Source organism: Dermochelys coriacea, chromosome 4 (genome assembly GCF_009764565.3).
Source record: "Dermochelys coriacea isolate rDerCor1 chromosome 4, rDerCor1.pri.v4, whole genome shotgun sequence".
NCBI lineage: Eukaryota > Metazoa > Chordata > Testudines > Dermochelyidae > Dermochelys > Dermochelys coriacea.
Genome location: NC_050071.1, coordinates 87,025,554 through 87,053,425, shown reverse-complemented (window position 1 = coordinate 87,053,425; position 27,872 = coordinate 87,025,554). Strand labels below are relative to the sequence as shown.

General features: G+C 43.2%; 1 protein-coding gene across 1 annotated transcript in view; it reads left to right on the top strand.

Moving 5' to 3' along the window:
* Positions 1–13,472: 13,472 nt before the first annotated feature.
* SLC7A2 (solute carrier family 7 member 2) overlaps positions 13,473–27,872 on the top strand; it is a 102,854-nt gene continuing 88,454 nt past the window's right edge. Inside the window, exon 1 of the mRNA XM_038400786.2 lies at positions 13,473–13,635. The gene's annotated coding sequence lies outside the window, so the exon portion shown is untranslated. The remainder of the gene's footprint in view (positions 13,636–27,872) is intronic.

Here is a 27,872-nt window from a genome sequence, read left to right as displayed (position 1 = left end):
GCATACACAGTTTAATAGGCAAAACCTATTCATCTACGATGATAAATCTGACAAAATACTACTACATTTCCTAAAGGGCACTAACTTAGCCTTTCAGAGAATTAAAGGTGTCACCATGCCTCGTGGGTCACAACTGCGAATACCAAATTCAGGACAAACTGCTGAGAAATAGGGCAGACACACCCCAAAACTAGTGGTTATTCTCCCATAAGATATACCAAACCAGCAACGTCTGGTCTCACCACACTGGCTAACAAGAAGTCAGAAAAGCAATCTCCTTATCCATTCCAGTCCTTGTATCACCACCAAAAACACTAGACTTAATGTTGAGTGGTTATTTGAAACCAATTTCATCAAACAAAAGGGTTCTTCTGATCCCAAAGGACCAGCCACATACCCAGGTCAATATATATCTCAGATCTTATCCAATAATCACACCATTGCCAATCCTTTAGTATCTAAAATCTAAAAGTTTATTTATAAAAAGAAAGAAAAAAAGGTGAGAGTTAAAATTGGCTAAAGGAATCAAATACATATAATAATTGCAAAGTTCTTGGTTCAGGCTTGTAGCAGTGATGGAATAAACCATAGTGATGGAATAAACCAAATAAGTCAAGTCTTTGTTTGCTTCCAAATCATTGGAAGTTCCTCAGTCTTTTGGTTAGAATGCTCCCATTAGTATAAGTCCATAGTGCAGAGGTTTGAGCAGGAAAGAAGCAAAATGGAAATGTTTCCAGGGCCTTTTATAGCTTTTGCCAAGTGAAGGGAAACCCATTGTTCTCACTGTGGAAAATTACAAGGAACAAGATGGTGTTTGGAGTCACATGGGCAAGTCACATGTCCATGAATGATTTTGCTTAGTCACAGCAGAAGCCATTACCTATACTCCAGATAGAATGTTCACAGGAAAGTCCATTAAGTGTAGATCCATGGTCCATTGTGAGTTAAATGTTTCTTGATAAGCCATTTAACTTGAATAGTCCCTTCAAGATGTGCAGGCTAAATATCTTGTGGGTGTTATCACAGGAGCAGACATATTTGAAATCATAGAATCATAGAATCATAGAATATCAGGGTTGGAAGGGACCCCAGAAGGTCATCTAGTCCAAACCCCCTGCTCAAAGCAGGACCAAGTCCCAGTTAAATCATCCTAGCCAGGGCTTTGTCAAGCCTGACCTTAAAAACCTCTAAGGAAGGAGATTCTACCACCTCCCTAGGTAACGCATTCCAGTGTTTCACCACCCTCTTAGTGAAAAAGTTTTTCCTAATATCCAATCTAAACCTCCCCCATTGCAACTTGAGACCATTACTCCTCGTTCTGTCATCTGCTACCATTGAGAACAGTCTAGAGCCATCCTCTTTGAAACCCCCTTTCAGGTAGTTGAAAGCAGCTATCAAATCCCCCCTCATTCTTCTCTTCTGCAGACTAAACAATCCCAGCTCCCTCAGCCTCTCCTCATAAGTCATGTGCTCTAGACCCCTAATCATTTTTGTTGCCCTTCGCTGTACTCTTTCCAATTTATCCACATCCTTCTTGTAGTGTGGGGCCCAAAACTGGACACAGTACTCCAGATGAGGCCTCACCAGTGTCGAATAGAGGGGAACGATCACGTCCCTCGATCTGCTCGCTATGCCCCTACTTATACATCCCAAAATGCCATTGGCCTTCTTGGCAACAAGGGCACACTGCTGACTCATATCCAGCTTCTCGTCCACTGTCACCCCTAGGTCCTTTTCCGCAGAACTGCTGCCGAGCCATTCGGTCCCTAGTCTGTAGCGGTGCATTGGATTCTTCCATCCTAAGTGCAGGACCCTGCACTTATCCTTATTGAACCTCATTAGATTTCTTTTGGCCCAATCTTCCAATTTGTCTAGGTCCTTCTGTATCCTATCCCTCCCCTCCAGCGTATCTACCACTCCTCCCAGTTTAGTATCATCCGCAAATTTGCTGAGAGTGCAATCCACACCATCCTCCAGATCATTTATGAAGATATTGAACAAAACGGGCCCCAGGACCGACCCCTGGGGCACTCCACTTGACACCGGCTGCCAACTAGACATGGAGCCATTGATCACTACCCGTTGAGCCCGACAATCTAGCCAGCTTTCTACCCACCTTATAGTGCATTCATCCAGCCCATACTTCCTTAACTTGCTGACAAGAATGCTGTGGGAGACCGTGTCAAAAGCTTTGCTAAAGTCAAGAAACAATACATCCACTGCTTTCCCTTCATCCACAGAACCAGTAATCTCATCATAAAAGGCGATTAGATTAGTCAGGCATGACCTTCCCTTGGTGAATCCATGCTGACTGTTCCTGATCACTTTCCTCTCCTCTAAGTGCTTCAGGATTGATTCTTTGAGGACCTGCTCCATGATTTTTCCAGGGACTGAGGTGAGGCTGACCGGCCTGTAGTTCCCAGGATCCTCCTTCTTCCCTTTTTTAAAGATGGGCACTACATTAGCCTTTTTCCAGTCATCCGGGACTTCCCCCGTTCGCCACGAGTTTTCAAAGATAATGGCCAAGGGCTCTGCAATCACAGCCGCCAATTCCCTCAGCACTCTCGGATGCAATTCGTCCGGCCCCATGGACTTGTGCACGTCCAGCTTTTCTAAATAGTCCCTAACCACCTCTATCTCTACAGAGGGCTGGCCATCTCTTCCCCATTTTGTGTTGCCCAGCACAGCAGTCTGGGAGCTGACCTTGTTAGTGAAAACAGAGGCAAAAAAAGCATTGAGTACATTAGCTTTTTCCACATCCTCTGTCACTAGCTTGCCTCCCTCATTCAGTAAGGGGCCCACACTTTCCTTGGCTTTCTTCTTGTTGCCAACATACCTGAAGAAACCCTTCTTGTTACTCTTGACATCTCTTGCTAGCTGCAGCTCCAGGTGCGATTTGGCCCTCCTGATATCTTTCCTACATGCCCGAGCAATATTTTTATACTCTTCCCTGGTCATATGTCCAACCTTCCACTTCTTGTAAGCTTCTTTTTTATGTTTAAGATCCGCTAGGATTTCACCATTAAGCCAAGCTGGTCGCCTGCCATATTTACTATTCTTTCGACTCATCGGGATGGTTTGTCCCTGTAACCTCAACAGGGATTCCTTGAAATACAGCCAGCTCTCCTGGACTCCCTTCCCTTTCATGTTAGTCCCCCAGGGGATCCTGGCCATCTGTTCCCTGAGGGAGTCAAAGTCTGCTTTCCTGAAGTCCAGGGTCCGTATCCTGCTGCTTACCTTTCTTCCCTGCGTCAGGATCCTGAACTCAACCAACTCATGGTCACTGCCTCCCAGATTCCCATCCACTTTTGCTTCCCCCACTAATTCTACCCGGTTTGTGAGCAGCAGGTCAAGAAAAGCGCTCCCCCTAGTTGGCTCCCCTAGCACTTGCACCAGGAAATTGTCCCCTACGCTTTCCAAAAACTTCCTGGATTGTCTATGCACCGCTGTATTGCTCTCCCAGCAGATATCAGGAAAATTAAAGTCACCCATGAGAATCAGGGCATGCGATCTAGTAGCTTCCGTGAGTTGCCGGAAGAAAGCCTCATCCACCTCATCCCCCTGGTCCGGTGGTCTATAGCAGACTCCCACCATGACATCACTCTTGTTGCACACACTTCTAAACTTAATCCAGAGACACTCAGGTTTTTCCACAGTTTCGTACCGGAGCTCTGAGCAGTCATACTGCTCCCTTACATACAGTGCTACCCCCCACCTTTTCTGCCCTGCCTGTCCTTCCTGAACAGTTTATAACCATCCATGACTGTACTCCAGTCATGTGAGTTATCCCACCAAGTCTCTGTTATTCCAATCACGTCATAATTCCTTGACATCACCAGGACCTCCAGTTCTCCCTGCTTGTTTCCAAGGCTTTGTGCATTTGTATATAAGCACTTGAGATAACCTGTTGATCGCCCCTCATTCCCAGTATGAGGCAGGAGCCCTCCCCTCACAGACATTCCTGCCTGTGCTTCCTCCCGGTATCCCGCTTTCCCACTTACCTCAGGGCTTTGGTCTCCTTCCCCCGGTGAACCTAGTTTAAAGCCCTCCTCACTAGGTTAGCCAGCCTGCTGGCAAAGATGTTCTTCCCTCTCTTCGTAAGATGGAGCCCGTCTCTGCCCAGCACTCCTCCTTCATGGAACACCATCCCATGGTCAAAGAATCCAAAGCCTTCTCTCCGACACCACCTGCGTAGCCATTCGTTGACCTCCACGATTCGACGGTCCCTACCCAGGCCTTTTCCTTCCACGGGGAGGATGGACGAGAACACCACTTGCGCCTCCAACTCCTTTATCCTTCTTCCCAGAGCCACGTAGTCCGCAGTGATCCGCTCAAGGTCATTCTTGGCAGTATCATTGGTGCCCACGTGGAGAAGCAGGAAGGGGTAGCGATCCGAGGGCTTAATGAGTCTCGGCAGTCTCTCCGTCACATCACGAATCTTAGCCCCTGGCAAGCAGCAGACTTCTCGGTTTTCCCGGTCAGGGCGGCAGATAGATGACTCAGTCCCCCGGAGGAGAGAGTCCCCGACCACCACCACCCGCCTTCTCCTCTTGGGAGTGGTGGTTGTGGAACCCCCAACCTCAGGACATCGCATCTCATGCCTCCCAACCAGCGGAGTCTTCTTCTGCTTTCTCCCCCCAGACATATCATCTGGTCCACTCTCCGCAATGGTACCTGTGGAGAGAACATGAAAGCGGTTAGTTACCTGTGTCTGTGTTACTGGAACCCGGACATTCCGCTTACCTCTTCTGGAGGTCACATGTTGCCAAGCTTCTTCACTGGCCTCTTGGCTCCTCTGTGCAACCTGCTCTATATCTTTAGAGCTTTGTGCCCCTAGAAGCCTATCCTGAGTTTGGTCCAGAAAATCCTCAGTCTCTCGTATACAACGCAGGGTCGTTGCCTGTTGCTCCAGACCTTCAATCTTCTCTTCCAATATGGAGACCAGCTTGCACTTTGTACAGACAAAGTCGCTTCTGTCCTGTGGAAGAAAGACAAACATGGCACATCCAGTGCAGGTCACAACAGCTGAACCCCCCCCTTCCATATCACCTACCTACTATGAGCTTCCTCAGAGACGTTGGCAAGATGTAAGCCTCACTGGGCTCACTCCAGGCGAACTCCCAGGCAAACTCCTGCTGTGAGCTGCTCTGCTGTCCCCGCTGCTCCGCTGCCGCTCAGCTGGTTCGCGAGGCTCTGGCTATTTTTAAACAGCCAGGCTTCCCTGACGCAAACACACAGACACCCTAATGCCCGCCCCCTGCAGGCTAGCAGCCAATCAGACATTCACTCAGGCTCTCTCCCTGCCCTCCCAGCAAACACACGCTCGGATACTTCCTCAGCAAGCAAACACACACACTCGGATACTTACCAGTCCCAGGCAAACTCCTGCTGTGAGCTGCTCTGCTGTCCCCGCTGCTCAGCTGGTTCGCTGCCGCTCAACTGGTTCGCGAGGCTCTGGCTATTTTTAAACAGCCAGGCTTCCCACTGACAGCTTCTGCCACTCATGGAGGTGGAGTAATTATGCTGGTAGGAGAATGCTCTCCCATCGGCGTAGCATGTCTTCACCAGATGCGCTAAAGTAGCCTAGCTGCATTGGTCCAGCTGCACTGATGTAGCATTCTAGTGTAGACCTGCCCTGCGTGCTATAGCTATGTCAACATAACTTTTAAGTGTAGAACAGACCTAAATTCCTTTAAACCATTTAACATCCCTCACACTTCTCTTGTTTAAGTAAACCAATAAAAATATTTTTGAATTCACTAATAAACAAAAACTACCTGGAGCTCTGGCTTCTGTTTTCTTTCAACACTGCTGCTTTTAATCTTATCTAATTTACTAAGGTAAATAACAGCACAGTGAGCATAACCTTGATGGATGAATATGTCACTTCTGCCCTCACCATTTGGAATGTCTTAAATTATATTTTACCAACCATACCAAAATAATTAATATTACAATGGCTATAAATTCAAGATTTCAAGTGAGAATATAATTTTTGATAAATCATTGTTTTGTGTTTTTCTTTGAACATTTAAAAGTTGTGGTTAGTATTTCTGGCACCTAGAAACTGTGGTGATGGGGGCTTTACAAATGGAGAGGAAAGTAGATAGGTAGAAACTTTAATAATCATTTATGTGATTTTATTAATCATGGGCATATTTTATGTTAGAGCAGTAATGAGAGAAAAGTTATATGGTTGTATGTGATGCATGTGAGAGAAGTTTGTAAGAATTGCCCCTAGCTATTTTTGGTGTTTGTAGTCTACACAAAGATTTTAAACTCATGGATTGGGGGAAAGTGATATGCAGCTCTCAAATACGTTAGCTGAGCATTAGCACATGCGGGGAAGACACAAGTTTGAGCTATGGAGTGACAGAGCTTCTGCATGTCCTATATCTTATGTGATACTCATGCATCTGGCAGCCCTGTCATGGATCCTGGATGGAATCTCTTGCATCCCGCAGGCTGGCAGCAGGATTTTGCATGCAATGTCATCTCACAACAAGGTTGTTATATCAACCAGGCAAGGTACTAACAAGCTTCAACCAGACATTATTTTCAAAGTGGAAAAAACTCTTTACCAAACTGCTGCTGCACCCTGTGTAGCTTTCTCCCAGCCTCCCAACTCCTTCCCCCTCCTTCCAGACTCCCAACAGCCAGTGCTCCCAATTCTAATAATTACAAGCAATATCTAAACACCACATTCCCTCCTCTCTTAAGAAACTCGCCCAATTAAAATAAACATTATTTTTCAAACCACAGGAACAAATATGAAACAAGACACTATACTGTTGGCAGAAATATTACACTGAAAACACTGTAGATACAACGTAACATAGTCTCTAGTCCAGACAGGTTGTCGTCTGGGTCTGATAGTCCGTCTCTCTAGCCCTGGTTCCAGTGCAATGTCGTCTTGTTGTGTTGGTACTTTGGTGAAGTCATCCAATGCAGACTGGGTGTTGGTATAATCTCCTCCTGGTGCACGGGCAGGTGCAAGATAAAAAGCATTCCATACCTGCCCATCAGAAAGTTGATAGGTGTAAGGTCTCTTCTTCTCTATGATTTTTAGAGGAGCTATGAATTTATGGTCCCCTTTGCGTAAAATTCCAGGTTTTCATATTCTAACAAAAGGAACCTTAGCACACCGCGGCTTGTCTGTGAAAGCCTTAGACTTTGCTTGGTTCTGTTCAACTGTTTTTCTCACATCATCTTCGTTTGGGGCATTAGGTCGTGCCTTTAACAATCCAGCAATGTTCAGTTTAGTATTCATCTGCTTCTCATGCAGTAACTCTGTGGGTGATCTCTGCATTGTGGCATGTCATGTAGCCCGGTACGCTTACAAGAAATCAGTAGAGAAGGGTATCCACAATCGCCCTTCCAGTTTAGCCATTTGCAAACTCTCTTTCAAACTTCTGTTAAACTTCTGTTCGATTTCCCCATTGGCTTGAGGGTAATATAGGGATGACCTTCTGTGTAAAATGTTTCTCTGTGCTAGAAAAGTTTCAAACTCCAGGGAAATAAATTGACTACCATTATCTGAAACCAGTTCTTTGGGGCTACCTTCCTTGCTAAAAACTGAAAAGAGGAATTTAATTACTGTAGCAGAAGAGATTTGCGATGTAAACGCTACCTCAGGCCATTTACTGAAATAGACTATTAAAGTGATGGCATAATGGCAGTCAATTGGAGTAGTATCAAAGGGCCCTAGAATATCAATCGCCACTTTTTCCCATGCAGATTCAGGAAGAGGAACAGGCTGTAATGGAGGGGTACATGTCACTGCTGTCTTATCATGCATTTGGCAAGTGACACAGGATTTTATGAATGCTTCAGTTTGAGAGTCCATCCCTGGCCACCAATACAGATCCCATAGTCATTGTTTGGTTCGGACAATTCCTTGATGAGTATCATGGGCTAGGTGTATGAGTTTTGACTGTAGTTCTTCTGGCACAAGGAGCTGGTTTGTATCTCGTAGCACACAGTCATCAAACAAAGAAAGTTCATCCTGAACTCTAAAATAAGGCAGCAAAACTGGGTCATCTCTTTGTCAGAAATTCCTGTAGTTTTTGTTGAATTGGACATGCTGAACAAGCAGCTTGAAATTGTTCTCTTGTAACTGCAGTGAGAGTGCTTGTAATAAGCACAACCACTACATCCACATCCTCCGGTGGACCATTAGGTGAAGGCAAAGGCAGGCGAGAAAGGCAATCAGCGACCACATTTTGGTTTCTAGGCTTATATTCCAGTTCATAATTGAAAGAGAGTAGTCTTGCAGACCATCGAGCAATATGGCTCTTCCCAGTCCTTTCATGGTGATCAACGTCGTAAAAAGGCTGTGGTCTGTGTACAACTTGAATGTGCGGCCCCACAGTGTTCTCCATTTTTCAGTAACCCAGACACAAGCAAGTGCTTCTTTTTTGACTGTAGAATATTTTCTCTCAGCATTAGTCAGTGTCCTTGAAGCAAATGCAACAGTCTCTCTGTATTGTCCTCATGCAGTTGTGTGAGAACAGCCCCAAGTCCATAATCAGAAGCATCAGTAGTTACAATTGTGGGCAATGCAGGACTGAATAGTGCAAGTACTGGACTATGTACAATCAAGTCGTTCACCGTTTCGAAACTAGCTCGTGCATCCGTTGTCCACACTAAGGTTGAACTTCTCCGTAGTAATTCCCGTAACGGTTCAATGACAGAAGCATAATTAAAAGGAGTACTTGTGGCACCTTAGAGACTAACAAATTTATTAGAGCATAAGCTTTCGTGAGCTACAGCTCACTTCATCGGATGCATTTGGTGGAAAAAATCTCCCCTCTGTTTTTTCCACCAAATGCATCCGATGAAGTGAGCTGTAGCTCATGAAAGCTTATGCTCTAATAAATTTGTTAGTCTAAGGTGCCACAAGTACTCCTTTTCTTTTTGCGAATACAGACTAACACGGCTGCTACTCTGAAAGAAGCATAACTGGGAATGAATTTTGCATACCGGGAGATAAGACCCAAGAAGGAATGTAAGGTTTGCAAATCTGTTGGAGGAGGAGCATTTGAAATTGCCAGGATATGAGCCGGATCAGGTTTTAGTCCAGCCTGTGAAATTGTATGCCCCAGAAAGGAGAGTTCGGTTTGTCTAAATTTGCATTTGGACCTATTGAGCTGGAGGCCTGCTGTGCTGATGCAGTTTAGTACAGACAGGTTATTGTCATGCTCCTCAGAAGTATTTCCAAACACGATAATATCATCCAGATAGCGCTGAACTCCATGGTGATTCTTCAGAATCAATGACATCATTTTTTGAAAGGCATTTGGGGCAGATGTGAGACCGTATGGAACACGTTTAAAACAAAATGTCCCTCATGTGTAATAAATGCTCCGAGGTCTCTGCTATCTTCATGCAACGTGACCTGGTGGTATGCGCTCTGCAAATCAAGAGTAGAAAACATCTTGGCTCCACGGAGTTCTGCAAATACTTCTTCTATGTGAGGAAGAGGATGGCTGTCAATCACAATAGCTTTATTTGGCTCCCTTAAGTTCACACAAAGGTGAATGCCTCCACCCTTCTTCTGCGTCACTACTATAGGTGAAACCTATTCCGAGGAGTCGATCTCTTCAAAAATGTCCTCTTGATCAAGTTTTCTAAGTTCCTCTGAAACAGCTTCCCTGACTGAAAAGGGTAAGCGCCATAACTTCTGTCCTACAGGCATCACATTATTCCGCAATTTAACTTTATGCAGAAACCCATAAGCACAGCCGAGTTTCTCCTCAACCTGGTGTTGGGTCCCAGCTGAAACTGGTATGTGTACCGCAAGAGTGCTTTGCTGAGGAAGATCAATTCGTCCATTAACTACCCTGAGATTTAAAGCAGCCAATAAATCTCTGCCAAGGATAGGAGTGCCTTTGTGGACAATGTAGAACTCTGCAGTTACACAGCAATCACCAAAAGTAACTATTACTGGCAGGCAGCCATGTACCGGAATATGGTTTTTCAAATAGCACACAAAGTGAAGTTTGGGTTTAGTAAGAGGCACATCTTTACAGTAATGCAGATAGCTGGAATCAGGTAGTATAGATACTGCTGAGCCAGTGTCCAACATTAGCTGAATAGAGTGTGGTTTGCCTGAGGGTATGGCGAAAACGTTTACAGTGCACTTTATCTGTTCTGGAATATGTGCAGTAGTGATTTTGTCCACACTCAGCACAGTAACATCTGGTATTGTAACTGCATGCACCTGTTGATTGTACTGGCTACTGTGACATACGTTAGCAAAATGTCCAATCTTTTTGCAACGATTGCACTGAGCTACTTTTGCTGGACATCCTGTGTAGCTTGCAAAGTGTTGTGGAGATCCATAGCGAAAACATGCTTTTACTGTAGTTTGAATTTGCTGATTCAGTAGTTTTTCATTAGTTTTCCTCTTGCAATTGTGTGTCTGGACTGTGCCTCCTGTATCCATGCTCATTATTTTGGCTTCAGCTGTAGCTGACTCAATCTGAGTAGCAATGGTTATTGCTTTTTCTAGTTTAAGTTGTGATTCTAGAAGCGTTCTCTTACATGAAGCATGGTTGTTTCCTCAATGAGCTTGTCTCTAATCATCTCATCTAACATATTCCCAAAATCACAAATTACAATCAGACTCCTCAGGGAAGCAATATACTGCATTATAGTATCCCCTGGTTTCTGCTCACGCTGGCGAAATCTACAGCGATTAGCTACTACATTCACTTCTGGCACAAAAAGAATCTTTAATGCAGTGAGTGCAGTCTCATATTTATCATCTGCAAGGGGAAAAGTGTAAAATATACGCTGCCCTTCTGCTCCAAGACAGTGGATTAGCAGAGCATGCTTTCTTACTTCAGAAATCTCTGTAGCACTGATTGCAAGCAGATAAGTCTCAAACATATGGATCCAGGTAGTAAAAGCAATTGGAGGCTCACCTGGGCGCTGCAGAAAGGGTGCAGGTGGGTTCAGAGACAGAAGATCCATCCTCGTCACCAAAATGTTGCATCAACCAGGCAAGATACTAACAAGCTTCAACAGGACTTTATTTTCAAAGTGGAAACCCCTTTACCAAGCTGCTGCTGCACCCTCTTTAGCTTTCTCCCAATCTCTCAACTCCTCTCCCCTCCTTCCTGTTTCCTATCCTTTCAGACTCCCAACAGCCAGTGCTCCCAATTCTAATAATTACAAGCAATATCTAAACACCACAAAGGTGCTGATATGTCATTCTAGGCACTCAGCTACCACAGAATTTGCTCTGAAGAGAAAGTCCAGGATATACACCTAACACCCATAAAACTGCCTTCACTAAACAAGGGCACTCCACCAGTGACATAGATCGCAACATGGAAAGGGCCACCCAGGTACCGGGAAACCTGCTACAATACGAGGAGGGTGGGGGGGGGAAGAGGAAAGAATGACCACATCCCCCCAAGTTGTTGACACCCCATACAGTGTACATCAAACAATTCAACCCATAGTTGACAGGGACCACATCCTGAAAGAAATCTTTCCCAATCTCCTTCTTCTGGCCTTCTAACAACCCCCCAACCTCACCACGCTCATTACTAGAAAAAAGCGCCTCCCAGACCAGGGCACACCAACTCAAAGCAGCCCCTGCCCCTGCAGAACAACAGGTGCAAAACCTGCAGATATATCTCCACTGTTATGATGATCACTGCCACTCCTACAATACACCTTTAGGGGATCCTAAACATGCCTATCACAATATGTGGTGTACTTCATCCAGTGTATCAAATGCCTCAACAATTATGTGTCTGAAACCAGCCAATCACTATGCTCTCAAATGAACTCACACAGAAAAATGATAAAAGACAAAAACACCATATCATCCATGGGTGAACGCTTTTCACAAATCGATCACTCCATATTTGACCTCTCAGCCCTCACCTTCAAAGGACACCTTCACAACACTTTCAAAAGGCGAGCATGGGAACTTAAGTTCATCACTCTGCTAGATACTAAAAATGATGGACTCCCAGACTTGGGTTTCATGGCTCATTACAACAATTTTCAACACACCCTACTGCCTGTTAACTCTTAATTGGCCACTTAATTTAAGTGATCTCCTATATTATGTGTAGTGTGAACCCCTTCTGCTTAACATTCTGTCCCAAACTGTATTTAGTTCAGGTTTCAGAGTAGCAGCCGTGTTAGTCTTATTCGCAAAAAGAAAAGGAGTACTTGTGGCACCTTAGAGACTAACAAATTTATTTGAGCATCAGCTTTCGTGAGCTACAGCTCACTTCATTGGATGCATTCGGTGAAAAATCCACCGAATGCATCCAATGAAGTGATCTGTAGCTCACGAAAGCTGATGCTCAAATAAATTTGTTAGTCTCTAAGGTGCCATAAGTACTCCTTTTCTTTTTGTATTTAGTTCAGACACTCTGGTTACATTACCCAGCCCTGACGAAGAGCTCTGTGAAACTCAAAAGCTTGTACCTGCCACCAACAGAAGTTGGGCCAATAAAATATATTACCTCACCTGTGTTGTGTTTCTCATATGCAGGGACGAAAACGGCTACAATACTGCAAACAAATCTCATTTTAAGGGAGACTGTCTGCTTCTCTTCCTCTAATCTGGCTGTTACCACCACTTGTGGAAGCCCAACAAAAACATTACCTTTTTTTTTTTTTAGACACCAAGGTTTATGCAGCTCCACCTGTAATGTAAAATATATTGAGCAAATGATAAAAATATATAAAATAATGAATAGTAGCAAGAAGGTGCTTCTGTTCTTGTCTCTTAACACTAGGACAAGGAGAAATTCCATGAAATCAAACGGCAGCAAACTCAAAAATGATGAAAGGAAATACTTTTTCATACACTGCACAATTAGATTGTGGAACTCCTTGCTACAGGATATTGCTAAGGCAAGAATTTAACAAGATTCACAGAGAGATGGGACACATATGGCTAATAAAGAATATCCACAGTTACAGTGGTTAATGACAACAAAAAGACTGGGGGAAAACCCCCTTATAACAGAGTTTAAGCCAATTTCTAACTATTAGAGAGGCGGATGAGACCTTGGGGGCTGGGGGTGGGGGGGCAGCTTAGCCTGTATCTGCCTTTTATGGGGTTTCTTGAACTTTTCTCGGAAGTTCTGCTACGGGTCACTAGCAGAGGCAGGATCTGGGACGAGAAGGAGCCGGGATCCGCTCTCCTAATAGCAATCTTTATGTTCTGCTGATACAAACAGAGAGGCAAGGGGGGGGGGGCTTCGTTGGGGCTGGGGAGCAAGGGGCATTAGTGCCAGCAGGGCACGGATCCTTTCGCACGGGGGGAGGGGGCTTCCCTCAGCCCCCTCCCCAGCATGAGGCAGAGGCAGCGGGAGAAGGGCTTGGCCAGCAGGAGCAGCGAGATCGGGCAGCTGTCCCCGCGCCGCCGAGGGGCCCCGGTTACTAGAGGGGAGGTCCCCGCGCCTGGGGCTGCCATTGGCCCGTGGGGGGCGGGCCGGGGGCTGGAGGCGGGGCAGGGCTGTGTCCGGGTTGGGGGGGTGGGCACGTGTTGGAAGCCTGGGCACCCGGGAATCCTCCTCCTGCTGCTGCTAGGGCCCGAGAGCCACCTCCGCGCAGCCCAGCGCTCGCCCGCGGCAGCCAGGCCCGCCTCCGGCCCCAGTAAGTGGGACTCGGCCCCGCCACGGGGCAGGCGAGGAGCTGTGGCGGGGCAGCAGGCGGGCGCGCAGCCCGCTCCGCCGCGTGCACGTGGCTGGGGGCGGGGAGCTTGGTGGGCAGCCCCTGGCCCGCGCCCAGGGGTGGCGCCGCGGGCCCGGGGGCGACGTGCGGGGGGGGGGGGGGAGCCGTGCTGCTGCTGGCGGGGGGAGAGCCAGGACTCGGAGTTATTCCTGGGGCTTGGCGACGTTTGCTTGGGGAGCTGCGCGGCGTGGCAGGCCAAAGGCTCCTCTGTGTCCTTTTGAGCCTGCTCGGTATGAATGGGGTCGGTTGTGCGTCTCTGCGTGGGTCGCAGCCTGCTGCTGAGTTTTCGGTGTCTGTCGCTGCTAGGGGTGTCTGCTCTGATCTCAGAAGTGACGGTCGGAGCTGAGCCCTGCCCACACCCCAGAAGAAATTGCACACCCGGCAGCTTCGGGACACGGCCGAACACAAATAACAATGCCCGGTGGCTGGTTGACATTTCATTCCTTGAAACTGATGTGTGTGAAAAGCTAAGTTGCAGGCGGTATTCTTTACCTGGGGTTCACCTTGGTGCAAGCTGGTAACTTCACACTTAGAGTTAGATTCATGGACGCAGTATGTGCCGTTCAAGCGATGCTGGAAACGCGCATTGAGTTCCGCACACAGTCAAAATAAAATCTTCACGCCTTTTTCTTCATGTGCAGCTAAGAAGCTGCGAAGCCCCGCTCTCAGCCGAGCATGGGAACTGGGGTAAAGACAAGGTGTTTTCTCTGAATACGTAAAGGGAGGGGAGGGGAGGGGAGGGGAGGGGAGGTTTCCTTTCCTTTGCCAGCGCTGCAGGTTTAAATATAGAAATGTGTTTGTGACAGGCTGGATTGATTGATTAGGAGAAGTAGGAAACCTTGATTGAAATAGCTGATTTTAATCTTGTTTTAAGATTTGCATATTTTAGTTCCTCTCTAAAGAAAAGTTGATGCCCATTGTGTTGGTAACCATTAAAACATGGTGAAAAGAACGAGGATTACTTGTGGCACCTTAGATTTGCAACTAAATCTAGCCTTTGCACTAAATTTGGTACTACATTTTGGTCACCAGGAGGAAACATTCTTTATACACATTTATTTAAACAATTACATAACATTACATACATTTATTTAGAGTCTTAATTTTACACTTTTTTCTTATGTTAGATTATGGAGAATGATTCATTTCTGATTTACTAGATGATTATTCTTTACTCAGGATTTATGTCATGCTCAATGTGGATGGAAGTTGGAATTCAATTAAAAATGCACATAATAGTATTTAAAGTGGTTTTTATTAGTTTAAACAATCTTAAATGTACTGGATACATAAGGGGATGGAAAGTAGGTTTATCAAAACATGTTTTGTATTTAAAACTAACTGATTTATTAAACAAAGAAATACTATCTGTAGTTAGTGAATTGGACTGTTTCTAGTGACCATGTCCTTCAGGATTTTAGAACTACAGTAGTAGATCTCATCTTCTCACACCTCATTTTTATTCATAGATTGGAAGAGAAAAATAGGCTTTCCTGCCTTTTCAACTTACAACCCGTTTTTTAACTTTGAATGAATTAGTCATTGAACTGAACTAGTTGGATAAACTGAAAGAATGAATATATTCTCTCTACACCTGCAGAAGAGGCTACTGCAGTCAAAGGCTGGTTTACCACTTCAACAAACTTTAGTTTCAGGTGTTTAACTAGTGACTTGGAACAGTTGAATAGTTTGACTTTCTTTAAAACTTTACAACAAATATATACTGTTTTTTTTATTTAATTTTAAATAGTTTTAATAGATTAAAACAAATTTAGGCTATAATATGGTTTATCATAATAACAAATATATTGTAAAAAGAAAAATATATGTAATTTTAAATCAAATTTAATTTTTTTTTAAAATTACTATTTTTTTTTATCCACCTTGACTTGTGAAGAATTTGAGTTTTGTGACATAATCCAATTTGTATCCCTGTTAGCAGCTGAAAAAAGCTGTTGAATGAAATATTTTAACATATATTTGCGTGACATTAAAAATACAAAACTAAGTAACAAAAGACGATTAAATTGTCTATTTAAAAAAAAAAAGTATTCCAAATCTAAAACTATTATGGTATCTGCCAAGGATCATATGGGTATGACTGATCTTGCTCGTAAATTAGGAGTGACATCGTGAAGTCAGTGGAATTAAACTGGTGTGAGAGGAGAACTTGGCTCTGTCTTTACGATGTAATGAAGAATGATCATGAGAGTGAGCACAGGCAGTTTACGTTACCATGAAAACTGCAGGTGTTTGGTATCTTTCAGGATTGGGACTCATGGTGCTTGTGTGTTGAAATAAATTGAGGACAGTTTGGCTTGCAGTCCTTCTTATCCAGTTTCCCCGTACAGACAAAACAAAATGAAATTTGACATTAAGGCTATGTCTGCACTACAGTTTATGCTGCCATAATTTATGTTGCTCAAGGGTGTGAGTAAATCACCCCCTTGAACAACATAAGTTATGCCGGTGTAAGTGCTCATGTACGCAGTGGTATGTCGACGGGAGAGCTTCTCCCACTGACATAGTTTCTGCTGCTCGTGGAGGTGGGGTTTTTTATGCCAACAGGATTGCTCTCTCCTGTTGGCATAGAGTGTCTTCACCACATACGCTGCAGTGGCATAGTTGTATCAGTAGAGCTGCGCCACTGTATGTACAGACATGACCTAAGCTTCAGGAAGACCCTACACAGATCCAGTGCTCTGCTTAGTCCTTGGATTCAAGAGTGAGGAAGAAGTCAAAGTGTCTTTGATCTATCCCACCCGTTCAACAGTAAGTAATGATATAATAAAAATGTATACACAGAAATGAAATTAGTATTTATTACATGTTTTCATTGACACCCACAGTGCCCCAAGTATTTTCCAAACAAAAAGAGGCATGTCTTTCCCCAAAAAATTTTACAAGCAAAGGCCCAATGCTGCAACTGGAGCCATCTGAGTGCACTCCTGTACACACCTGTACACTTATGGCATTCTACTGAAGTCATCCTGGATCTGACACACAGACAAGGGGAATAAAACATACAAATTGACCATGATACTATAATTTCTGATTCACAATTATTTTTTTGGTGGTGTTATGATATAAATTATTCCAAAATATTACAACCTATATTTATTTTGCTCTGATGATATGACCAGTATTGTACCAGATACAGGGATAATGTAGCCTAATTTAGGGTGTGTTCATAATATTGATTTAATATTGAATCAGGCTCCACAGAATTTACAAAGGACCCTCAGGGGTACGACAGGAAGCTCACACTGAGACAGATATAGTTATAAAGATTTTTTATTAAAATCAATGAAATAGTAAGTAAATGGTAAAATAGAGTTACAAAGTTGCAGTTGTATTACTGTTATTTAATAGATACATATGGTAATACAATATTATGTGCTGCAAAACTTTGGTTAATACTCACACCCTGTCTTGATAACCTGGTGTTGAAAGACGCAGGACCTCACCTCTGGCGGTTTCAGTTTTTTACCTGTTGCAGAGGAAACTAATAAGAAGAGCTGTTAAAGCTACCTTAGGGTTTACTTATCTAACTTAACTTAAAAATTAAAACCTAATAAACAAAACTGGGAATAAAAGTTTAGGAAACCAAGTTTAGCCTAGTCCCCTTGGAACTTAAAGTTTGAAAAGAAAATAAGTACGGCTATTAATAGTTAATAGCCATCGTAGATGGATAGCATTGATAGTTAGTTGAAGATGAGGATAAGATAGTGATGTGGGTCACCTCTTTTATAGGACACAAGTGCCGGGAATCCTTCCTCTTCTGCCCAAATTTCATTCCTCCCCACAGAAATATTAGGGTACATTACCCCATAGGCTAATATGTATGTGCGTATGGATGACAGATATGTACGCACATAAGTTTCTTGTAGTGTACTTGTTAAGTCTGTGAGTACAACTTTGAAAACCCCCCTATGTCATTCTTCATTGTCTATTGGTCTAGGTAAAGGACTTAGACATAGGCGTGGGTACTTTATCTATTTGGGTTACAAGATATAGGTCAACTTTACTTTCTGGGTAAAAGGTCTTAATACAGATATGCTAACTTTGCCTTAGCTTAACATACAGGTTTTTGGCCTGTAGGTCTTTTGTATTATAGCCAAACTTATTTTTAATATAAATCTATAAACCTATTACAATACATTAAATACTTAAACTTATAAGAAAAGATATATCTATGCAAGCAAACAGATTAATCATTAGGGCTACAATAAGGATGGTCCCTGCTTGGAGGTGTCTGCAGTCTAATAGAGGCAGAGAAAACAGGCCTCACTCATTCCAGTATGGGGGAGGATGATTTTGTGGATTTTTTTTTAATGGTTAAGAATGCAATACTTTTTGAAGCTCCGTTGGCTTCCAAAACACTGGACAGATCATAGGTAAACTGTGTAATCCAGATTCTTTGCCTCAGCTGAAAAGTGTACCTGACAAGGCCCACTAAAACCGTAGTCTCAACCCCTCCCTGATTTACAAATTCTGTTTTAAATTATAATCAATTTTAAGGTGCTTCAAGTGCATTTAACTTACCTGTGCTCACATCCCGAGCCACTCTGGGCATAATCCTGGTAATTCTGCTAAATGCTCTGATTCAGCCAGGTACTTAAGGACTCTGATGGATTTGGAGCTGCACTGTAATAATTTATGACTACTGTATGTTGACCTGTTTACTTGGACATTTACTATATGACTATATTGGGCAAATTTAATAGGGGACTGTTGTGTATGTGAGGGGAATAAGCAGGAAAGGAAAGAAAAGCTTCACTTCTCTGCAAACACTTGAGGGTTGTTAAGAGATAATGCCAGGAAAGGACAAGAGATCAGAAAGATCAAAAGAACTATTAGGGTTTTCTTTAAAGGGACTTTCTCTTAAGCGGGGAGGCTAGTTTGGCCTAGACACAGGTGTACACTGGGATGTCTGAAGAATTTAGGCCTGCCTAGGTTTACATCAGGTAATAGACTCCAAGTAAAATAGACATGCATATAGACTGTTTTAAAATCCTTTTTTTCTCTAAATTCTTTGTCCTACTGTTAAAATAAACAAGACTGTGTTTTAAGAAGGGTGTTCTGGCGCTGTATGCCACTGATCAGAGACTCCTGAATGGAAGAACTGCAAGTACTTGAACTTAGTCAGACCTGTTAGGTAATCACATTTGGATACACAGGGTATTGTAGTCCATGGCCTGGTTTAAAAGTGGGAGAATTTCAGAATTCCACCTGGCTGTAGGTAAAGGCATGATGCCTGACAGTTGAGGCAATGCACTTATTGGGATTAGGATGGGGACAGAGGTGCAGCTAGTCCTCTAGCTTTGACAATGACACACATAATTTTAAGCATGTGAGTACCCCCATTTAAGTCAATGCAGCTATTCATGTGCTTAAAGTTACACATCTTTAAATATCTTGTTGAATTGGGTCCAAAGTGCATAGGAGGCAATTCCTTTCCCATAGTGTCTAGAGCCTTTTTTTCAGCCCCAACATGCCTTACAAGGTGTGCAGGAGCCCTTGCTTTAACTATGGGCCTAGGATCATGCAGCATATCCTTCCTTAGCAAGAAAAATATCTACTGTATGCGCTCGGTAGGCAATCTTCAAATGATCATAACTTCATCTAATCAAAACCAACTTCCCCTGAAACAAAGCTATGTATTGTTCTGCAGTAAGACCTATTCCCAGGCCAAACTATATCTCTAATCTCCATGCTTTTTCAGATGTAAGACTGTACATGTAAAAAAATAAATAAATGATTTGTATGATGGAATTAAAAAAAACCAGCCTCCTTTTGCACCAAAATGGCTCAATCACTCTCCCCTCTATCCCTGCCCCCTCCCCCCAACTTTCCAAAACCAAGCGAAACCTTTAGGCAAGGATGTTTTAGGCCTAAAAGATGAAAGTTAAAGAAAGCTCTGAGTGACTTAAAGCATAGATTACAGGGCTCAATCCAGTGCCCACTGAAATTGGAGAAAAGGCTTTCACTGTCTTGACTGAAGGTTGGATTAAGCCCCACATAAAAATAGTTTTATGCAGTCTAAACTATTGCAGGTTGCAGTCAGTTTCATTTGCAACTTGCTATATATAACATTAGTAAGTGGTAGCACAAACCTTGTAAGATCTTGTCTTGGGGGCACTTTACTAATATAATGAAACATTCTATACAGATACTTGAAGGGCTTCTGTATTAATATCTTATTTTGAAAGCAATACACAATTGTAATTTTGAACCTCTTGGGCACATTAGAAATACACAATTCTGAAATAACCAACCTGTCTGCTTTCAATTTTGCACAATTAGGAAACAAAGCTTTGTTTTTCCAAATGAAATGGTAAAACAATAAATGGAATTCTAACTCAGTTCCTGCAATAGCTATGAGGTTAAAAAGCCAAACGATAGAGTAATCTTGTAAAATATGGAATAAGAAATGCAGTGTCAAGGCTGATTATTAATTGCACAAGTCAAGAAGTTATGAGTTAGATATTTTGGGATAACTTAATTCTCTCCATATATGCATTGTTTATGGTTTGGTAGCTAGCTCTCATTCTTTTAAGTCAATATTGAACCAATGACCAATATCTAACCATGGTATTGGGGGTCACTGAAAGAGGTGAGAAAATAAGAAACTAAAGAGAGGCAAGATCAGTAGTCTTGGAGGCACAACAGAGGTAGGGCCCTCAGATGGAAAAGCTAAAAACTTACTAAACTCTAGTGTGAGGGGAAAATCTAAGGCTAAAAACAAAACCCCTGGAATTATCCATTTATTGTTTTAGTTTAGAGTTCTTTACCAGATGATGCTTAAATAGTGATTAAATGTGCATGGGTTTGATAGATTGGAACAGGGGAAGCATTGGTACTGCATAAGTGGTCGTGCAGTGTTCTATTCCTTTCCCACTAATTAAAAAAAAAAGGTCTAGCCTGAAAAGGAAGGGTTTATGTAACGCCGACAGACCCCGATCGGTGGTGGGCAGGATCACATCGGGTACCTCTGGACATTAGTGTATGACCCAAAAACCAACTGACTGTTAGCTAAGGCTGTAGAGCAGACTCATTTTATCACTCTCTCTTTAAGTGGTCTTGGTGCCACTAGATGGGACAGAACATCACACCCAGAAGGTATGTGAGTTACATCGAGCTTCAGAGTCTTTCCAATTGAAATCCTGGACGAGCCCCCACTTGTAATGCCGACAGACCCCAGTCATAGGTGGGCTGGATCAAACTGGGGACCTCTGGAACTTAGTGCATGAGCCTCTACTGCATGAGCTAAAAGCCAACTGGCTGTTAGCTAAGGCAGTAGAGCAGACTTATTTTATCTCTCTTTAAGTAGTCTGAAGAGGTGTGCGGGTCACATTTACATTTGCCTTTATCGAAAAAATTCTTGAATGAGGAAGGGTGAAATGCCTGGAGTCAGTGAGATGACTCAACTCCCAGTTGCACACCCCACTTTTCTGCCAGGGTAGGTAACTTCTCTTTCTGGAAACTGTTGAATGCTATAATATATAGCATTTACCATATATTGTACTTTGTGCTTTTTAAGCACTGTACAGATTAACTCAGCAAAAGATTCCTATAAAGATAGATGGGTATTTTTTCTATATTACAAATAGGGAAACTCAGAACCATGCTTAAGTTTCATGCTTCAAGTCATTGGTAGAGCCATGATTAGAAAGAATATAGAAAATCATGTTGCCTGAACAGAGGAGGAAGTTCCTTTGCTCACAGTTCAAAGCCCCTTCCAGCCAGCGCTTGGTGCAAAAGCACTCTCTAAGCTTTTCTCTGAGCCATATTACCAGTGTATCTGTGTCAGGTGCTTCTTTGCTGCCTTCTCTCTCAGCTTCTTTGGCTTTTTCTGCCTTTCTTTCCAAGACAAATTTTCACAGTGAAACCTCTGTGCCCACATGTATCTTGCATGAGCCTTTATTTTGGGCAGTGTCATATGCCTATTTGAGGTGGAGGCCACTATTGTTCCGGTATGGTATCAGGCACCATAAAGGAGCTTAAGTGTTTCTTACAATTTATCTTAAATGAAAGGTGATGGTTATGCCCAGCCCATAACATAACTGAGACCTGTTTTCTCAAAATTTAGCCGAGACAGTAGTATACTCATTTTTACTTTGGGGTGGGATGGAAGTGGAAAGGCAAGAACTGCTCTGACAGTGACTCTCCTCCCACATGGGCTATCTAGCCTCTAATACTAGTATGCCATTATTTAAAGCTAATATGCACAAAGGCCCAGTACACAGGACATGAGAGCGTTATGCAAGATATTTTAAATGTTTTATCTCATTTCTCCAAAACACATGGGCAAGGACAAGTTTCTACTAGATCTTTTATTACCAAGCAGGTGGGCTCTTTCATAAGTGTTCAAAAGGCTGTGTGTGCCCTGTGGCTAACAGCAGCAACAGGCCAAACAGGAAAAATAGAAGGAAACTGCCATGTACTTTCATTCCCCCACTACCCTTTGTCACCTTGTCTCCCTTTCTTCCTTGACGTTATTCTTTTTCTAGCCACCTTCCACCTCCACACCTATTAGCTTGCTGCATTTCTACTTCTGAAAGTGCTACTGAGCAGAAGCATACTACCTGGCCCCTCCAGTCCCTAGGGCAGAGAGTTTGAAGGATTCCATGGTGCATGTTGGTTTGAATACTGGGTGCTTCCAACTGAGCTGCTGTTTCTGAGATTGAACCAGAACAGGTAGGGTTAGATTCAGCCTTTAGATCTGATGCTCTAGGTCAGTGTTTCTCAACCTTGGGGGGTCAGGTTTATGGGGGTTTAACCAGGGCAATTGCCCACGACCCCATGCCACAGGGGTCCCTGCAAAGCTAAGTTACGTGCTTTAGCCCCACTGCCTGGGGCTGAAGCCCAAGTCCTGCTTCCTGGTGTTGAAGCCTGAGCCTCGCTGCCCAGGGCTGAAGCCCAAGCCCAAGTCCCACTGCCCGGGGCTGAAGCATGTAACTTAGATTCATGGGACCCTGGGCAATTGCCCTGCTTGCCACCTCCAAATGCCATCCCTGAGTATTATTAATAATTTACTTAATGACATTTAAGATTGGGGGGGCACACTTTTTTTCAAGTCTTGGTGGGGTGGAGGAGATCACAATTTTTTTTTTTTAAGTCCAAAGGCGGTCGCCAGCACAAAAAGGTTGAGAAACACTGCTCTGTTACCAAATCACTTAGTCATAAGACTCTCCTGCCTCTGTCTTATCTATAGTGCTAAAGTCAACCCCTGTACATTTCTGAACACTTGTCCTTATTCAAATAATGGTCTCCTCTTTGTTCTTAAAAGTTACCTTGTTGGATGCAAAACCAATGACTTGCCCACCCACAGAATTGTCTAGTTTTATTGATTATTGAAATTTTTGAGTATTACAGCATATGTTATGGATATGTATAGTTGGAGTTCTGTGCTTACTGAACAAAGATAATATAGGGGTTGCATCAGCAAAATCAATGCAAAATGTCCCTCCTAGAATTTCAGAAACTAGGAATAAATTCCCAGTTGGAGGGGGTGATAGCAGACTCTGCCCCAAATACTTTCTCTCATGTTTTATTGTCTTCCCAAAGGTGCAGATCCTTAGAGTTACAGTCCTTTTGCATTTGTGCTATCAGATTTCCTAAAGCGGTGTGATTTAGGTAAAAATGGGGGGATTTTTTAAAACAAAACACAAATTCTTCCTGTACCTCTTCTTGAAAAAGATGGAGTTGACATGATTTAATGAGCATAAACATACACACCAGTATTTTATTGTGAAAAACCAAGATGTGCACACAATCCTTGTAACATTATGGGAAATCTTATTCTACTTCCTCACCACACCACCCATTTTTGCCCTTTGTTTGAGGTTATTTTTTGTTGCTTCATGTCTGTAGCTCCATTACAAACTCTCTGTCACCATGAGAGAGAGACCACATTTATTTTATTTTTGCAACACACCATGCACACTGTGATTATGGAATAAAAATAGTTAGAATGGATTTTGGGAGGAATTATTTATTGCACTCTCTTCAGCATCCTTAGACTGAGTAACTAATAAGGCAATGTTTAGCAAGATCTAGGACTTGGACATCATGTGGATTTCCAGTTAATCTCATGAGGATTAAGAATTAATTCCTCTGAATGTAGTATTTATCTGTGATTGATATATGAATTATTTCCCCCACTCTAACACTTTTAGACTACCATACAATTGAGGAGAATGCAGTTGTATGAAAGTTAGTTACAGTGATTGCAGCATTTCATGGCAAGTCACTGTTGCAAGTTGCAAACAAGCCTGTGGAAGCCTAAAAGTGATGGATGTGTGTATGTGTGTGACATGCATGCCTTTCACATCATGAAATACTAGCAAATGTACCAATGAGGAGCAGCAGAAGGGGTCCAACAGTGCCTGAACCATAGTCCTGCCCTTTCTCCCTGAGGCCTCCCACTTGCTCCTCTCCAGCCTCTCCCCACCATCGCTCACCCTTACAGCCAGTTAAAAGTGAGGGGACCATGGCCCCCAGAGGCTCCCCTGTTCCAGCACCCCTGGTTCCAATATATTAGGTCAGTATGTCAGATTGTTAAATTGTATTTTGATTGTCATAATTAGGAGGTGAGAAATAATTTAGTTTGTCATGGGACTTATAGCAGAGCTGCCTACCTGGTCTGAGCCACTTGGTTGACTTTATAATCCCTTGGGCCCAGCTTCTCAAAGGTATTTAGGTTCCTGATTACCATTGAATTGAATGCAAGTTAGGAGCCTAAATATCTCTGAGGATTTTGGCCCTGCTCCCTTCCCAGCTGGATCTGATCATTGAACAGGGCTGGCTGACCCTAGCTCTCCCCTCCCCCAACTTCTTACAGGATTGCAGATATCCTGTATCTTCATGTGCTTCTACAACAGTTTAGAGTTCCTTTTCTGGAGAACTGTGCCTATGCTAATCCAGCATGTAACATTTGTACAGTAGCAGGGTGTAAGTGCAGTCTTTTGCTCCTGGAAGGATTTTGAAATGGGAGATAATTTTTAAAGATATTTAAACACATATGTTGAGACACACGCTTGTTGTGTAGTTGTTTAGGGGGAGGTAGGACAGTAACGTTGCCAGGTGCCTAGTTTTCAGACCTTCGGTCAATGGCAGCTGCTGCAGCGGCGCCTGCAGGTGCAGGCAGCACACATCACTCAGAGTGCCTGGCTGCTCCGGCAGCTAGGAGCTGACATGTTGGCCAGATTCGGGAGCCACAGGAGCCAGGCCAGGCAGGGAGCCTACCTTAGCCCGGCTGTGCTGCCAACCCGGATCTGCCTGAGGTAAGCGCTATGTGGCTGGAGCCTGCAACCCCCCCCACACCGCTGGCCCATGCCCCTAACTCTCGCCCTGAGCCCCCTCCCGCACCCAAACTCCCTCCCAGAGCCTGCACCCCCTCCCACAATGCAACCCCAGCCCTGAGCTCCCTCCTGCACTCAAACTCCCTCCCAGAGCCTGCACCTGCCCCAGGGTGGATTTGATTTAAATCACTAGTCAGGAAGACTCGATTTAATCATGAATTTCTACATAAAAGTGCATTCTTGTTGGTTGTTATAACCTTAATACATTTTCTTCCCAACTCAGAGACAGATGTAGGTTTCATTTTTAGAAGGTACACCCTATATACTTTTTAAAGAGATTTATTTTGAAAACTTTTCAGATTAGTTTTACAGCTATATCAGAAAATGAATGATTGTTTGGTTATTTCATTTACCAAAGGTAATTGAAGCAGATATTTATGAAGTCATTGGGAGGTGAACTATCTCCAATTCTACAGGTTAATCATTAATATTTGGAGGATTTTCTTGCCATGCTGTATTAGGAGGGGAAATCACCAGACAGACATTTAAATTGTTTTATTTAACTAAAACAACAATGTTCTGTATTCTGGATTTTTTTTCTTCAACAGCAAACATATAATATTTTAACAAAACAAGTGTATGAATTTTTGAATTTAGTTAAACATTCAAGTTTTTTAAAATCAGGTTTGTTTTTGTTAAAATTGTTTTTAACTAAAATAGTTAAATGAAATATATATATTTTTAAAAACAAAAATGTAATCAACTATAGGGTGACCAGATAGCAAGTGTAAAAAATCAGGACGGGGGTGAAGGGTAATAGTGCCTATATAAAAAAAGCCCCCAAAATCGGGACTGTCCCTATAAAATCGGGACATCTGGTCACCCTAATCGACTATGTCAGCCAGGTAAACATGAGAAACTTAAAATATTGGCTTCTGCAGCTAACAGTCGTCTTCACCTTCATTTTCCTGTTTGTTCATAATCTGGAAAAGAAAAACAAGCTTTCCTGCTTTTTCAGGTCCCAAACAATTTCTCAATTTGGAATGAATTAGTCCTAAGGAAGAAAATATTCTTTCTACACCAGCAGAAGAAGCTATTGCTGTTAAAAGAGATGATCACTTCAGCAGTCTCTGAATCCAAGTGCTTAAGTGACTGGTGTGACTTTCTTTAGACCATCATCAGCAAACATATATTTCTTGAATGGTTCTTATTCCCAAACTGAGTCTCTTTTACAACCTGCTGCCATTGTAGATTTTCCCTTCTAGTGAGAGAATGGTATGGTAGATCTCAACGCAATGAAGGCTACACTCAGAAAGACCTCTAGACTTCTGTAATATGCTGCTCAAACAGTTTCACTTATTTTTTCTACTGCCTGTCCCTCCCTTCTCACATTTATCTCCAGACTTCTCCTTGTCCAGATCTATTCTGCCCTCAACAATCTTCTATTCATTGAACTTTTTGAAACTTTTTCACTTTTAGAGAGAGGTAAGGGATTGACTATGTACACAAATTTGCAGAGGGACAATAGAGTTGAGGTCTGTTATTTCTCACTTCTATATATTATTTATTTGTTTAAAAACATTTTTGCTGTTAACAAGCATGTTATCTCTGGAGACACAAATCCACAATTTGAGAACTGCAAAACTAAGCATCTCTGATGATATTTTCTAGACTGAGCACTGAGTCCCATTAGTTAGATAGAAAGATTAACCTAAATAATCTATACAGAAGCCCCTGGAATCCCATAAGATTGGGTTCCTAATCCATGAACTATTGAAATTTACAAAACTTTTCTTAAACATTACATGAATATATTCTCATACTATAGAATTAGAATTTATAATCCCTATTCCATGATGAGATATCTTTGACCTTAATGTATCTTAATTCAAACTATCTTTAGATAGGTTTTTTCCTCAAAAAGCATTTTATCAAAAAAAATCCAATTTAAATAAAAAAATTGGATTTTTTTGCTTTTTAAAAATCATTGATTTTTATCAACCCTGTCACGTCCCCACTTCCGCACCCCAACCTCCTGCCCCAGCCCTGAGCCCCCTCCTGCACCACAAACCCTTCTTCCCCGGCCTCACTCAAAGCCCACCCTCCACCTGTAGCCTGCACCCCCTCCTGCACCCTTGCCCCAGCCCTGAGCCTGCACTCTGAATCCCTCAACTCCTGCACCCCAAACCCGTCATCCCTGGCCCCATCCCACAACCTGTACCCCTAGCCAGAGCCCTCACCCCTTCCCGCACTCCAACTTCCTGCCCCAGTCCAGAGTCCCCTCCCACACCCTGAACCCCTCATTTCTGGCCCCACCCCGGAGCCCGCACCCCCAGCTGGAGCCCTCACTCCCTCCTGCAACTCAACTCTTTGCCCCAGCCCTGTGAAAGTGAGTGAGGGTGGGGGAGAGCAAACGACGGAAGGAGGGGGGATGGAGTGCGTGGGGACAGGGCCTTGGAGAAGGGGCATGGCATGGGTGGAGCCTCGGGGCAGGGGCGGGACAAAGGTGTTCGGTTTTGTGCAATTAGAAAGTTGGCAATAAGGACAATAAGAGGAATTTCACCCATATATAGCATTCACAGTTATCCAGCTACATTATGGGATTTTTTGTTTGTTTGTTTTATTTTGGTCAGCATAATATTTTCCAGAGACTCACTAGAGGGAGAGGAGATGATGTGTATCATCCTAGCCTGCCCCATTTCTACTCCCTCTCTTTGTGCAGAGTCTGGACCTCATGCAGAGGTCTCTACAGGGTCTGGTCTAAGAAAACAATTCTGCAGATGCTACTAAGTGAAAATAGGAGGCCCACACAATGAGGGTCTCTTCCATGCCTGGATTTATAGGCCACCATGT